The sequence below is a fragment of the Perna viridis genome, chromosome 9 (assembly GCF_037379345.1).
Source record: "Perna viridis isolate PV_CMFRI_1.1 ecotype Kerala chromosome 9, ASM3737934v1, whole genome shotgun sequence".
In the NCBI taxonomy this organism is placed as follows: domain Eukaryota; kingdom Metazoa; phylum Mollusca; class Bivalvia; order Mytilida; family Mytilidae; genus Perna; species Perna viridis.
The window spans coordinates 10,593,226-10,609,827 of record NC_142453.1 but is presented as its reverse complement, the minus strand read 5'-3'; the positions used below and the strand labels follow the sequence as shown (position 1 = coordinate 10,609,827).

The window sequence follows — 16,602 nt, the reverse complement described above, 5'->3', positions numbered from 1 at the left end:
ACCAGAACCAACAAATATATCATGTAGTCAGAACCTGACTTCAATTTCATGTATTCCAAGCAAAAACAGATCCAGAAGTTGTACAACTGCAATAATATCTTGGTGTACTTCCAAGGTAAAGAGGCCATCAGCTCCTATTATACCAAAGGCAAACAGAAGAAGATTAAACGTTTTGAATTCCGCTAGAAAAAAAAAACACCAGCAAAGAAATCACCAGCAACTCGCAATCCAGGACCAAAGTTAAGATTAGTACAAAATACATGTGTATTCCACCGAAGTTCACTGCAGAAGATTTTAAATTGAAAATATAAACTTTTATGTTTTGTAAATGAACAATGGCTTATGTCTTTTAATCGCGAGAAAACTTAAATAAAGATAATTTCAAACACGGATAAAACTGATCTTACCTTTTCATTGAACAATAAAAAAAGAATCACACAAGCACTTAGGTGTTACAGTTGGTCGTCATGACAAATGAAATAAGCATATCGAAAATGTAATAGCTAGGGTAAAAACACATCAATATTCTCGGGAAATCGTAATATCAACTATCTAGACAAAATCTAGAAAAAAAAAAACAATATTTTTATTAGACCTATTTTCGAACAAGTTTGGGATAATTATGGATCGGGTTAGGCTAATCAATTAAAAAAATTGCAATTGATGTGCAAGAATACTGACTGGTTTACCTACATTCACGACAACAGAATCATTATATAGGGAATTAGATGGCAATAACTAGCAGAAAGGATGAAATAACGAGAATTACAAATGTTCTATACATGGTAGACAACAATGCACCAGATAATTTATGCAGTATTGTCCCGCCAAATATCCAATAGACGTTAAATTGTCAATTACGTAATGGGCAAGGTACAATTGTTCCTTTCTGCAGACTTACTCTGCTATCCGAGTCATTCATTCCACCAACAATTCGTCAATGGAATAATCTTGACCAAAATATATGTAATTCTGACAAAAGGCAAAATTTTAAATTAATTTGATAGAGAAAAAAAATCCCGTCATATATTTTGTTTGAACCAAGAGAGTAAAATATTATTCTTTGTCAATTAAGGTGTTCGGCACCCTTTATGAACTACGATCTTTTCTGCTGTAATATCGTTTCCTATCCTTCTTGTCGATATAAGGGTTAATTGAAGATGAACGTAACTTCCCTACGGGATGTCCATTATACGCGGACAAAAGACGTGCACGTATGAATACAGTAAATAGGCTAGCCAAAACATGCCCTTAATCTATTGAACTCCTAACCAGAGGTAATCATGCCCTTTCTGATAAAGACAAATATATGTATTTTTAAACATGTCCAGGAATTCATTAAAAGTTCCGAAGATTTCTTATAGTATAACTCCTATATGTTCACCGGAATGTAACATCGTCATCACTCGCTTTCCTTTTAATTCATCCATAGATTTCAATCAACATGCATGCTAAATTTCAATTATTTGTAATATTGTATATTTGAAAAGACATCTTAAGTGTGATTCAATTGTGTCGGACCACGTTTGCTTTGAGTTATGACATATGGTTATACATGAATATAACGGACCCGGTAGATCTAATTAAACAGCGTGGGTGGCTTCTTTTATCTTTTTTGTGGTTCTTCGGCGATCCATGTCACAGGTTTCGGTTTGTGGTTTACCAACAGTTGTATATGTAGGACCTCACATTGTTTGACATGAATATGTATTTATGTTATGGAATTTAAAACAAGAAAAGCAATAATGACACAACTATACGTAAATGGAAATTTATGCATGTGTGCAGGGGATGTTGATTGTACGACGAAGAAAACTATCGAAAATAAAAATATTTTGAAAATAATGGTTTAGCATATGCAAAAATAAGTTGGCAAACTCTGTCCATCATAAAATGCATGTATCCCTGCATTTTAATATGGTCCGACATCCCATTAAAGTTATTAGGCATGGTTTATCGGCGATTTGAAAAAAAAAAAAAAGTTGTGAGTCATTTTTACATATTCATCATGAACAATTTTAACAATTCGAAAGCAGGTTAGTTTTCGATATTACATGTATTGTATGTCTAATGAAGATAACCAAATTAACATTTCCGTATTCTGAAACATTCTGAACAGATTTTTGTAACCCCAAATCACTGAAAATTACTAAACGGCTATTGAACACTAGACTAAAAACACTGAACACGAATTGAATAACCCGCACTTCATTTGCATTGAATCACTGAGTAACACTTGTATTTTTTTGTTCAGTTAATTCAGTGTAAATGCAATGGATTTGGCCGTTTCAGTAAAATTGTGGCTTACTAGCGTTTTCTGGTAGCATCAACATTCACTTTCAAGTCAGCAAGTAAACACTCTAATACTTTAACATTCGTTTTTCCTTTTTAATATTGTACTTGATATTTGTCCGGCAGAAGTGACATAATTTTGTTTAGTAAAACCACCTAAAGTTTCGCAATTATTTCTCTCACCATCAACTTTGTTCCTATTGCGGTAAGGGCTACAAATGTTGCATTCTCTCAGATATAAGATCTGAGCTCTGCAAGTCCGTCACAGCATGGAAGAATTAATATAAAAAAATAAGATTCATGCAGATACCATGGCAAAGATGGTACATGGTTTTACATATTTTAAGCTAAGATGACCTCTTACAGTAAAACAATAAAATTGTAATTACATCTGTATCCCTTTGTTCCCACAGAATGTGACTGCAAAATACCTCCATAACGATTTATTTATTTCCTGAGTGATGCAGTCTATATATAATATACGAGGAAATCAAGGGAACCATAAATAAAAAAAAATATAATGTACATAGACTGCGATCTTAATCTATACCATTTGAACATGTTTTTATATATACTATCCGTCACATAAATTGGAATTCATCACTACAGTAGTTTATGATCGTCATCATTAACTCGTGGATCGTAATGGTGTATTCATTTTCACCATGAAAATTGATTCAACATGTCATAGCTCATAAACCCCGAACTTGCCTTTTTTATGAGCAACTATAGAGAAGAAAGGACTCTTACCCGACATGTGCACCAGGTCCATGCTTTCAGTTTTGAGTGGAGTCCGAGTTGCTCATTCACGTTTGTTATTTTGTATGTATTATTGTGGTTATTTTATGTCCTTTGTTGTGTTTTTCTGTTTGCCAAGTATGATCTTTGTCCCTGGATTACATTCTTTATTTTCCGCTAGAATCGTGGTTCCTTTTGATTATTATTTAACGAAATGTCGAAGTGTCAAAATAAAGTAAGGAAGTTGTTTATATATTTTGATAAAATAAAAAGTATAATATCGAAACTTGAGAAATAAAAAATGAGTAAATGTTTATTTAATCGATGTTTAATTTTGTATTATGCTACATGAAAGGTAAAACAATGAACTGTTCATGTTAAAATATTTTTAGAGTTAAGGTTTCACTCTGAGGCTAAATTCTTTAAATGGCTAATGGAATATTATGTTTTGATATTCTTTGTATATTTTTACAATAACAATTGCAGTATTTATATCTATGGTTACACCAAGTATCAATCAATTAGAAGATCGGTGAATTGTGATTTATTGAGAAACATTGTCAATGTCTAAAGTAGCAGTCTTTGTAAAAATCAGACAATAGGTGATTCATGCATATCAAAAACCCACTGAATTTAGTTTTATTTCTTAGTTAGAATCAGTTACAGATCACATAAACAGTCTTATTTTTCATTCTGGTGTTGCGCTTTTGAGATAAAATTCGTATAGATTGTACATGAAATTAGCACTTTGCAAGAGTTATGGTTCTTGATTTTGTTTGATTTGGTTGATTTTAGTGGTAGATAAATGCACGATTTTCTCAAAAGTACAGTAGATTGAAATAGCATTATTTGTTCGGTGGTTTTATCCATGAATCCGAGATTTTCGTGTAACTGAATCTTGTGACGTTCCACTATATTAGTTAAACCTGTACACAACAGTGCTCACACTACCAGGAATTTAACTACATATTTTTTTGTACTTTTAATGCCAATATAAATTCAGTAAGTTTCTTTTGCACACGATTCAGTAATGTATTATCTAATACTATTTCAGTACTGAAATTTTCAGTTAATTATCAGTACTGAAATTTTCAATTAATTTCAGTACTGAAATTTTCAGTTAATTTCAGTACTGAAATTTTCAGTTAATTTCAGTACTGAAATTTTCAGTTAATTTTCAATACTGAAATTTTCAATTAATTTTCAGTACCGAAAAATTCAATCGTTTTTCAGTACTATTTTGATCAGTATTTTATAATAACAGTTTATACGTAGAGCATGTAATATTTTTAGTAACATTTCACCAAGAATATCTGTTTGAAAATGGATTTTTTGTAAGTCATTTTTGTTAAAATTGATTTGTTTTATTGTGTTAGGTTTGGTTTTCTTAATGTATCTTAAAAAAAAAACGGCTGTTGCGTGTGTGTCCCTACTATTTCACTGTGTTTTCCGTGCTAATAATGAATTGTTTTGGAAACATGTATGCTTCCTACTTAACCAATTCTTCATATTCTCGAGGAAGTGTATATCGGGAGAACTCCTGGCATGCTATAGACATGTCACAGGTAGCATAAATTGTATTTTCATAATTACTTTTATTCAATAGCTAAACCTTTTAAAATCAAGTGCTATCTATAAAAAAAACCGACGCAGTAATTTCTTTTTTTTCTTTTTACTTATAGAATTCTACAATTTATTCAAGAAAATAAAAAAATAGAATGCAATTTCAATTTTCGAAACAGTTTATTTCGAACGCCACTTAGTTTTCAGTATTTGGCCAATCGGGAAACAGAATTGTGATCAGGTGACTTGCGTTTTCAAAGAAAAGCGTCCTTAAGATCGAAGGGTAAAATGCAGTACTATACCGACTGCATCGAAAAAAAAAATAATGAAATATTAGGAGTTGAATTTACAGGAAACTGTGTACAGAGAAACATATACAGAGGATCACTTACCAAACTACTTGTATAGTGGAGGAGAAAGAATAATAGTGGAATACGATTTAAGTCATTAAAGACAAAGAAACCGGAAAGAATTTATTGAAAAATTGATTATTGCCATCTTTGACCTTTCCATAAAACGCAATTATGTTCAAGAAAAAAAAATAACTACACTTCAAGTGTACAGATGATTTACAGATGAACTACCAACAACTATTTCTGAATAACTCACAGGTCACTTCTTTCATCTCTTCTCTTCAACTCTTCTATTATCTCCGCTCTCTAATTCAAGGTCTTTGCTTTCATCTCACACTCAACCTTCCGAACTCATGGAGACGTTCTCATTTCCCATTTTAGCGTTTGTACATCGTTTATCCTGCGTTTACACATCGTTTTGCGTTCGTTTAAACGCACGATAGAAGCGTTCGTTTAAACGCACGATAGTAGCGTTCGTTTATTTTTGTACTTTAATAATTTCATTTATTTAGCTGTTATTTTTTATATTTTTTGCTATTATTACTTGAAATAATTTCATTAATTTTATTTTCTATTTCTTCTGTCTTCATTATATGTCAATATTTTAAACGCACGATGTGAGCGTTCGTCTATCGCGCGTTTATACGCTTGATAAAAGCGTTCGTTTATCGTACGTTTGGGTATCGTGCGTGCGGAAAACCTAAACGTCTTAACACAAAATAAAATTTTTGAGCACGTTGTAAGTTACATGAAGTCTTAACACTTCACTCTGTGTAAGCATCAGTTCGTATCCAAATGATTTTTAACGAATTTCATGTAACATATATATGAATAGTTAAAACTGCATACCCTTTTAAGTGTTTCATCACCAGTAATATGACCACATAAATTAATAAAGAAAACAGTTCGATGATTTCCTTGAAATATCAAATTATACATTTTCATTTCACGACTGCAAAAACTGTTGTAATGTTTTTTCCTCTCACACCTAATCACCCCAACATGTTTTGTAGTTTTAAAACAATGCACAAGTCTAAATTAGACAAGGGAAACGTGTTTCTAGCCAGTAAGGGTAAAACATACATATACAACAAAAAAATAAAATAACCAAAACTATACGTTAAGAGAAACAAAAGTAATATAGCAACCAGGACTCCACTAAAACTGGGAGCATGGACCAGGAGCACTGGTAGGGTAAACGCCGTCTGTTTTTCTTGAAACAACCACCGAGTTGCCAATAAAAAGTCAAGTCCGGGGTAGATGGAAGAGGAAAGGAACTATGCTCCTGCGTATGGAGTATTCATATCACAATTCATGCCAGAGCTTGCCGAAACTACGCACACTTTTTGTATCGCGCTAGAACTCTAACAAATAGGCTTCTGGGACAGGGTTATGTTGCTACAAGATTGAAGACATCACTACAAAAGTTTTATGGTCGTCATCATGAACTCGTGGATCGTTATGGTGTATCCATCATCACCATGAAAACTGATTTATTCAACGGGTCATAGTTTTCCTTTCCTCGTTTGTCTACCCCGGACTTGACTTTTTATGAGCAACTCGGCGGGTGTTTCTAGAAAAGCAGAGGACGCTTATTCTACCGGTGCACCTGGTCCATGCTCCCAGTTTTTAGTGGAGTCCGAGTTGCTCATTTACTTTTGTTACTTTGTATGTGTGATTTTAGTTACTTTATGTTCTTTGTTGTGTATGTCTTTTTTCCATGTCTGGTCTTTGTCCCTGGATTACATTCTTTTGATTACCGCTATAACCTCGGTTTCCTTGATTACTCTTAGACCAGTATACAACATTCACCTTTTTGCATCGGGAATCCACAGAATATACTTCTATTCTTTTGATTTCCGCTAGAATAATGATTACATTGATTACTCTTGTAATTTGACTCAAAACATTGATTTTTTATTCAACTGAACTATGAATGTACATTAAATCTGTCACGTACAAAGTGCAATTGTCTATAATTTTCGTAATGGTAACATGTAACGTATACGGTACTCTTATTAGGAGTTACTATTACCATAAGGAAAGCAAAATGGTTTTGAATTTAAAAAAGATGCAAATATAAAATAAAGTTTGTGGGTTTATTATTGGAACGAAATTTCATCTAAATGTTTTCTAGAGGATATACTTTCTAAGCGTTTATGTGTAAAACTAATACTAAAATATATGGCTATTGATAACACTAGCATAAGTCTCCGCTTGAACAATGACCACATTCATTATACCACGTGCAAACTCTCGTCCCGTTTACCCAATGTTATCTACTTACTCTAAAAGGTCATCAGGAGACTTGGTGGAGATTTACTTTTTGAGGAAGCAATGGGGCTAAAACACACGAAGTTATAAAAAACAAAATACGGAAGCTTTGCCTGAGGTTCAAGAGCTACAAAAACGTTTTGAAGACCTTCAAAACACAGTCCCATTAAATATCAGATAATGAGAAATAGACACATGGAAAATAATCATTAAACATTATTACTCAGATATTTACAGAGCTTGGCCATTTCCCTCTGAAATTTTTGTTTTTTAACTGTTTTTTTGTTACATAAAATAGTTTGTGTTTACGGTTTTAAAATGAGATATACACATCTCATTATTTTAGTGTCAAAAGTCAAATTCAATTTCCAATATGATATTGCTACTTAAAAAGAGTTTTTAACCGAGGGGAACCCTTTTGAGTGTTTTCTTTTCTTGGATGCACTGTTTAAAAATCAATAGGAAGTTGCTTTGCAAAACTGATACTTTTCTGTGTTTAGATTTTTGCCAACGTGTCAGTTCATTTTACTACAGATAAAGAACAGTTCTAGAGCCTGTTCTTCTGACTGTTCTAGCAGTGCCGGCTCTACTGCTAGACCTGTCAGTAGAACTTTCAATACAACTGTTCTAAATCTTTCATTTAACTGTTCGTCTGACAGTTCTAGGACAGTTTTGTGGGAGGTAAAAACTGATAGCATCTGTATATTAAGAACCATCTCAATAATTTCAATATTTGGTTTGGTGAAAATATTATTTTAAATGGTCTTTGTGAGAGGTATTGCAATTGTCATTTAAAGAAAAACCTGTTTTTTTTTTTTACTAATTTTATAATCGCTTTGTTTTTTTCTGTCTGTCAGCCTTTTTTTGCCCGTGTGTCAATTTGTCACACAAAAGACGTGGACAGATATTATAATTCTCACTAAATGTTTGGACAAATATTTGACATAATGTAAAAAGATTTCTTTGTTTATTGTTTTCAATTTTGTTTCTGGTTGAATCATGAGTAAATTAGAGTAGATACTAAATGGTTCAGCTGTTAATAGGATCTACTGACAGGATAGTGTTATTCTTTTTTTGACGTTTTATATACAATTTTGCTCTTTTAAACACCTCCATTAGAGGACACTATATACATTTGTAAATTTGTCAATGTAGATGAAAAATATAAGTATATGCAGTAGACTTTGATTTTTTTAGAACAAAATGATGCAACATTATGTGAAAGGCGAAACATTGGCAAATAATTTGTTGTTACATCAGTGACGAAATACTCGATTACTACAAGACAAAAACTTAATATAATTGGAAGCTCAGGGACTGGAAAATCAACAACGTTTGGACGTGTGACTCTCAAAATGGCTATGACATTCTACCAGTTAATGAACCACGTAAAACTGAACAATACTACACCCCCCCCCCCAAAAAAAAAAAGAAAACAATTTTTGTCATAGACGATATTTGTGGTACATATTCAGCTAATAAAACAGAACTAGATGAATGGAAAAGGTTTGTAGGCAACAGCAGTATGTTACTTAATCAAAGTGTTAAGATTATTGAAGCATGTAGGTTATAGGTTTGTAGGGATGATTTACTTAGTTCTTTATCATTGTTTTAGTCTTGTGTTTGTGACCTGTCTGATAATTTAAAATTATCCGATGAAGAGTTACAGTCAATTTCAACAATAACCTGCATGAGAGATTGCTGGAGTTATATTTTTACAAAGTATGAGGAATCTCTGCCAAGAACTATATATTTATATCTAGGTGTACCATCTTTTTTTTAGAAAAACAACAATGTATAATGTTTTTAAGTCGAAATTTTAATTGCGTATGAGGAATAGAAGTATACAGTGGTGAAAAATCATAAGTTTTTTATGCTATTATATTCTGATAGTAGTAAGAGAGTAGGTAGAAGGTTGAAGCTCCATCGCATACTTCGTCAAGACGGAGTCACAAAAAGGCATTAATAAAAGCAAAGAATCTACCCTTGATGCGACTCGCGCATGTGTGATAAAAATCAACCATCAAAGCATCATGACGTAAACACCATTGAAATGATGGAAAGTTATTAATATGAGACAAATTAAAAGTCTGAGATGAATCATACAGAGGCCAAATCAACCTTTGAACACCAAAATATTTATCTTGAACTTGATCATTACATATCAATATATCATGCCATAATCGGACGACCTAGCATCATAAACCTAAGGAAAGAAGATATATCATTACACAATATCGATATATGTACATGGTACCATGGTGATTGGAAATCTACAATGGTTTTTTTTTATTGTAATGAGGGAACAAGACCAACCTTTGTAGCTCCTTCTAAACAAAGAGGCTACACCAAGGTAGCTAGTAAAACAAAACAAGTTTGATTGGTTGTAACGCGTAAGGCATGAAGCATAAATTTCTGGTCTTCAATTTGATATATTCGTCATATATGTGTTGGTCAATCTTAATGTAATGACGACCTTACGACTTCTGAAGTGATGATATTAACCAAAGCTTAACATACCCTTGACTTACTCTAGAGTATCATTACCGTGACGTAAAGGAGAAACTCTAGCATACGGAAAACATGTTGCACAGTAGTTTCGGTGGAATTTGCAACAGCATTTATTCATTTTGAATTTTACATATTGCTAACATTACTATATGATACTTACGATTCACAACCTTTACATTGTATTACATCTTTCCGATAACGGTAAGGATTAGACGACAACCAACCCATTTGTGTGTTCAAGGACGCTTCGTAGAATATACCAATGCATAGCATAACGACTGAGTCATACATGTACCAACAATATTCGGTTAAGTTAACACACACACACAGCGTACAATACGGAAATATATTCTGTTCCTTTATATCTATTATATGCAACGAATTATAATTGAATGTATTTGACATTCTACGGGTATTCAATTAATGAACGACTGGTTGAAATTATCGTTAAAATATAATGTTTCTTTATGAAAATGAGGACTGTACTTTACGAAATCTATTTAACCCGAAATCGCATTTAGAATCAAATACTTCATTTATGTTGTACATTCGTTATTCATTTTCAGCCAAGAAATGTATGAATATCTGTCATTTGATATACTTGATTGATATCATTGTACTCAATAACTACAGGGTCGATGCCTCTGCTGGTGTCCTAAGGTCTCCGAGGATATTCAAGAACCCATTAGTAGGATTTGTCTAACCACGAAATGTATCATATTTCATTCATTAAAGTTATCAAGTTTTATATTATTACAAATTCAAAATACTTTAAACAATGAGGCTTCATACATTGTATTGTATATAGTATAACCTTTTGGTGAAGGATTCGGTCTCTTATTTCAACAGTTTTGGTTTTATTTACTTCTTGTATACAACTAAGTATAAGATTATGATTTCCCTACATATTTGATTCCTATGTTGAAAATTCAATGGCGAAGTAAGTGATGCATTATTAATGATGCTCAGTCTGAATATGAACATTTCTTCTAAACTATTACCATTTCATGTCCATTATATCATCCACCTTATGTTCATCGCCTGAATATAGCTGAAATATTGGTGCTCGGGGTGTTAAACCCCAACATTCAATCTAAACTATTACCAATCGAAGTTTTTTTTAAATAAATCATTACAATAATATGAATGAAGAGTTCATTTGCTTTTAAGGTATCCGACCCATAAATGGCCCCAAAACAACCAGCAAAACAATTTGGTTTTTTATCAGTAGTTATAAGCAGAGGTGTCAAGTGGTACTTAATATAAAAAAATCCGTAAAATGTTCAAGGTATTAGCACAGGGTTTGGTTATTCACCCCCTTTTTGCCATATTTTGGGGGTTAGGGGGTGCAAGAAGTATTCAAATGACAGTAACCACTTTAATATAATATACTACTTTATACCTCTAGAGGAACCGTAAAGATGTTCTTATCAATTAAAACTAATAAAATTCTCATAGCTATAGGTTGTTCTATTTTTAGACATGTATGGTTGTTACTAAAAATAGAAATAGAAGAAAAGGCTAAATAGGCACAACCTCAGAAATTAAGGAGTCCAGAAATACAACATTTTTTGAGGCACTCAACATTTGCATTAAAAATAACTTTAGTTATTGTTTATGTTGTAAAAAAAATTCAGAGACTTTTACCGTGCCAATTTCTATGAATTAAGATTCGTAATGTCAAGGTCATTGACGTGAGATGTAGACAGGTAATCAATTATGTACTTTTTTTGGTGTCTCGTTTCAGTTTGTCTCTTTTGTTTTTCACGAAACTTTAAGTTTGCATACAACTTTGATAGTGGGTCATAATAGGGACATTTAACAATCAAAAGTTTAAAGATTAAGGTCATCTTAAAGGCTAAAATCTGATAACAATTTCCTTTTAATGCTCAATCCTCAAAATGTGTATTTTTGTAATAATTTGATCAACTGATCCTAGCTATTGACAGTTTTACACCTGAGAAATATCATTAGATGTATATGGTCAAGTCCAACCTCCAACACAAGGTATTTTGGAATTCAAATTCTTGCAAATATGCATTTACATGTATCACTATTCCAAATCATAGATATAGAAATGTGCGACTATGGTGCATGAGAGTATTACACTATTACACAAAGTGAAGTTGGAATTACAAATCTAATTATTAAGAATGACGATTTCTTCCCTGTCGATTCAAAATGATGTCTTGAGGTCATTAGTTTGTAGAAAAGTTTAAAAGACTCTTTTTCATAAATGAGACAATACCAAAGCCAAATAAATATTTGGCATCTTTGCAGCAAATCTAACAAGGGTTCCCTCAACACTTATCTCGGGATCCTAACTTCATACATATAATAACCAAAAACTGCACAAACATAAAATAATTTATTTAGAAGTAATCTATACTCTGAATTCTAAATTCAAGATCCCTATCAACGCAGAAGGCTAGTTACATGCATTTATAATACCAACATTATTTATCAAGCATAAATAAAAACAACAAAATAAGTTATGACAAAAATATGTGATACAAATGAATCTATCAACTAGAGTATTTTAGGAAACCTAATTGCTCAACTGCAATAAATGATTTAATCAACATGCTTAGATAATTCAAGTCCTTCAAAACACTTATAGCTATAGCTGATCACGTCTTCTCAAATAAGAATAAAAAGCTTCACAGAGTGCAGCATGATACAACTGCAGTGGTCAAATCCTGAACACTTGAGAGTGCAAACACAATATTAGTTTTTGGCACACTTAAGCATAGGGACTTACAATTCATTATAGACAAAACAACATTTTGGACACCTTATGCACAAATTTAAATTCAATCCAAATATTTCAAAATCAGACCAAAAATAAGAGTCAATTTTTTGGGATGGGGCCTCTTTTACCCTTTATAACTCAACAACTGAATGGGATATCTGAAATCTGATTGAAAAAAACACCAGCAGGACTTTTTATGAGGAATCAGTTAAGTAAAATGTTGAAAATAGACCAAACATTTAACAAAGTAGTAGGAACCTTCCTTTAGTCAATAGTAAAATAATATCCAAATGTCATAACAATGGGTTAACCACACGCAAAGTAATTGCATGGAAAAAAAGGTCACCGTTTTCACTATACACACACTGCTTCAAAGCATGGGATACATAAGTCCTAAATGACACATACAGAACTATGGTTCAAATAAGCTAATGAACTCTTCAACACAATTCTGCAAAAAACTTAAAATTAATAATTTTTGTACCACAGACGACATTAATTTTTTATGATTTGAAAACCTTGGTTTTCCAAAAATGTTCTTTGACATAAAAACATCAAGAAGATCATCTTCTCCTTTACGAACATATATAAATTTTAAATGTACACCTGACCCTGACCCAGCCATGTTCTCTGCTGTTGTCATTTTCATTACACCACTAGCAATAAGGGGATGGAAACTTGGCAAGTTCTTAGATTTTGCCTTGATGAAGTTTTCCTTATCAGATGACTATTTGTTTGATATGAGTACTTAAACAGTTGTTCCGAGGTTATATTTGCTGCAATAAATATTTTGTCAAGCATCTTTACATCATCTTCAGCATTATGTGCATTATAGATTTCCTTACAAAAATGTTGTGCTAGATAAGGTTGACTGTATTTTCCTATTTTATAACTTTAAAATCTTTAGTGTGATCAATCTCACAAATCGTTAAACTTATGGTGAGCATGCTACCACCGAAGCGGTCCCATATGCATGGTATGAATGGTTTAGATACTTGGTACATAAATGTATAATTGGATTGAAAAATGTAACAAAAAATCTGGCTTAATGTAAAACATCCTCATATTTCAAGACCTCTTATTTCTTTGAAAACAGACATAAAGCTAATTTCATCAAATATGACATCAGTCATTGTTTATTTTTGTTTATTTTACAAATTGCATAATTGTATAAATTATTTTTTCTTTGTAGACCTGATTTGGTACCTGAAAAGTAATATTACTCACTCAAGTCTGTAGTTTCTAAATCTATTAGAATAAAAGTTGGATTGGCCAAAGGTGGTACTGAAGTAAATGCTGGCTTTGGAATAGCATCAGGAATCATTTCAATGTCATCTGCCTGTTCTGTTAGAATTATCTCTTAAAAGAAACAACCATGCAGATGCACGTCTGTTTGAGTCTATGCAGTTGACGAAGAGAGTTTAATTTTATGGTAAAATGTTGATAGTAATTCACAAATTCAAGAAATTTGGTTATATTCACAATTAAGGGAACCCTTGTTAGGCAATTCATCTTCAACAACAGCAAGTAAAACTTTGACTGGACTCAAATATCAATTTTCACAAAACAGGACAAATTTCACCCATAAATGTACCCCAGCCTTTCTACATGAATGTACCAATGGGTTTGCCATTGTAGATAATTTTAACTTGCTACAAAAGTTATACAAATTTAATATGTGACAAGAATCTAAACATACCATAAACCTTCATCGTTGGATTGGTCTATCTCTGTTGTACATACCGCACTCATAGCTTGCACCCTCTGACGCCTCTCAGGCTCCTTTGGCAGTTGATCTTTCTTCCTTTAATTTTAGGCGGCGTAATTTTTGTTCTGGTAATATGGACTTTCCTTGAAGTTTTTCTCTTTCAATATCTTTCTTTAAAATATATGAAACTGTATAGCTGCCTGGGAAAGCCCATTCTTTTTGAATGTCTGTGAACAGAAGATATATATTGTATTATTTAATGATGCTTGATTGAGTATAGTCAATCTGGGGATTGAATACATTTGCCGTACCTCATCTTTGCATACTTCTATAGCTGATATGTTGATATTAGATCATATTTACTATGTCTGAAATTGTCCTTTGATAAATATCGGGTACATGACAGTGACGTAAGATTGCAACTAAGCACAAAACAGAATTTTGGCAAAGGACCAGTGATTTTAATGCTTTTCGATTTAAAAGTTACGGTGTGACTCAAATTTTAAATAATTAATTTTTATATATAATTTGAAATACATGTAATAGAAATTACTCAAAATGATGTCTTTCATTAGGTCTACATTTGTACAAAAGTATGCAGAATTATAGTTTGAGTTGGGACATGAATATAAATCAATTTAACAATATGTGTTTCTCTTAATCATGCTCTCAATTGAAATCATGCAAGGTAATAGCATGTTTGACAAAAAAAACTAGCATAGAAGTTCATATCTTCTTAACCCCAGACAAGTACATTCTCTCTTCATTAATGCAAGCGGCTGAGGCTTTGACACGGAAATCCAAGCTTTCACTCTCTCCATGAAGATGTTTGGGAGCACTTAAAGATGTTGCTCTGTTAGCATGTTCACATGCTTGGCTGGACCCTAAATCAGAATAAACAACTGCTTTGGCAATAACTGGCTCAAAAATCTTTTGAGGCTTTTCCTTTTGTACTGTATTACTAAGGGGATCTTTGTATGGTAAACTTCTGTGCAGCTATTTTATGCCAGGTTTTCTTTTATAGCCACAAAAATTGGGTTTACAGAGGTCATGATCTCCAAATTGGTGAGGAATCAAGGCTTCTAGGTTTTCTCTCAGGTCATCTGGGCAACCCCGGTTTTTGGCAAAGACATATTTGAGTGATTTGGTCAAATGTCTTCTTACCAAGCTGCTGAGTTTAACATCTTTGTCAGTTTTCTGAAGACTATACAATTTAGAAGAAATATTGTTAACTGTATGGTTCTTATCCAATTTTTTTGTAACTGTTAAACCAAGTTCTGCTTTCAGCCTTGCTACCAAAGTGTTATCCCCATCTCCCTCAATTGACTTCACAGGTGTTCCTTTCTCCATCATCTCTTTGATAGCCTGCATTCCGGTCTGACTCTCTATCAGCCTTGCTGATCCTTTATGGTTCCATACACATCTGTGTGGTTTTGGCTTTCTGCCAGGTCTATTTCTTTTCCACAATTTACATGTTCCACATGTGCGATGTTTAATAACAGTTTTAACAACTTTATTACCATACTTACGTTTGCTCATCAAAAAACCTCTACCATAAAGCTAAATTGCAAAAGGCCCTTAACTCCTGTAAAATTTTTTGAAACAAAAATGGAGGCATAATATGATAAACTACATATAATGACTAACAATCCAACAAAATTTGAACAAAATCCATTGCGCGGTTGCCATTGATTTGTGCCCACAAAATGTATCTATGGTGTATTATGAATAAATTCTGCAAATTCCTATAACTTTTGTAAAATTTGTCAAACATAATATGTTCAGTGTGATGGACACACACATGGATGGTCACCAGTATTTTCATGTCTTTTTCCAGCAGCAAGTAATAAAGTTATGAGACCGATTCCATTATGTTCAAAAATAAAAGCAGTATCAAGCTTAAATTACTATATTGGTGCCATTTGGTCAGGGTTCAACTTCTGCCGGTGTACCTGTATCAAGCTTTAACCAGCAAAGCACATAAGTAGCACTCCAGCTAAGAATCATGGAAAATGTGATTCATGAGTAAAAAGCCTTCACATTTTTATTTTTGATATTTTTTTTTTAAATTGCCAAAGTAAACAGAAATTGCTATTCAGTTTTTCATATAACCCGTGTTCTTAGGAGATAAAAATTATATAGAATGCACTGTAGATTTCAAAATTAAGGGAGATAACTCTGTAAATGACACTGTGGAAGAAGGTTACAATTTAGGATTTTTAACTCAGTTCATTTGTCATGTTTACCACATCTCCGAATTATATATATTAATTTCAGAAAATGATGGTAAAATTTTCTACAATTTATATATAAAATCCTGTTTGTACATATATTTAGGCCAGAGAAGTTTTATTCAGTTTGCGCCTTTTTTTAATCTTCTCAAATGTATATATTGAAATGCACTTGAAAAT

At 32.5% G+C, this 16,602-nt stretch overlaps 1 pseudogene; it reads right to left on the bottom strand.

Annotated features, from left to right (window-relative positions):
- Window positions 1–12,895: 12,895 nt before the first annotated feature.
- On the bottom strand, window positions 12,896–15,577 carry LOC148606653 (uncharacterized; annotated as a pseudogene).
- Between the last annotated feature and the right edge of the window lie 1,025 nt (window positions 15,578–16,602).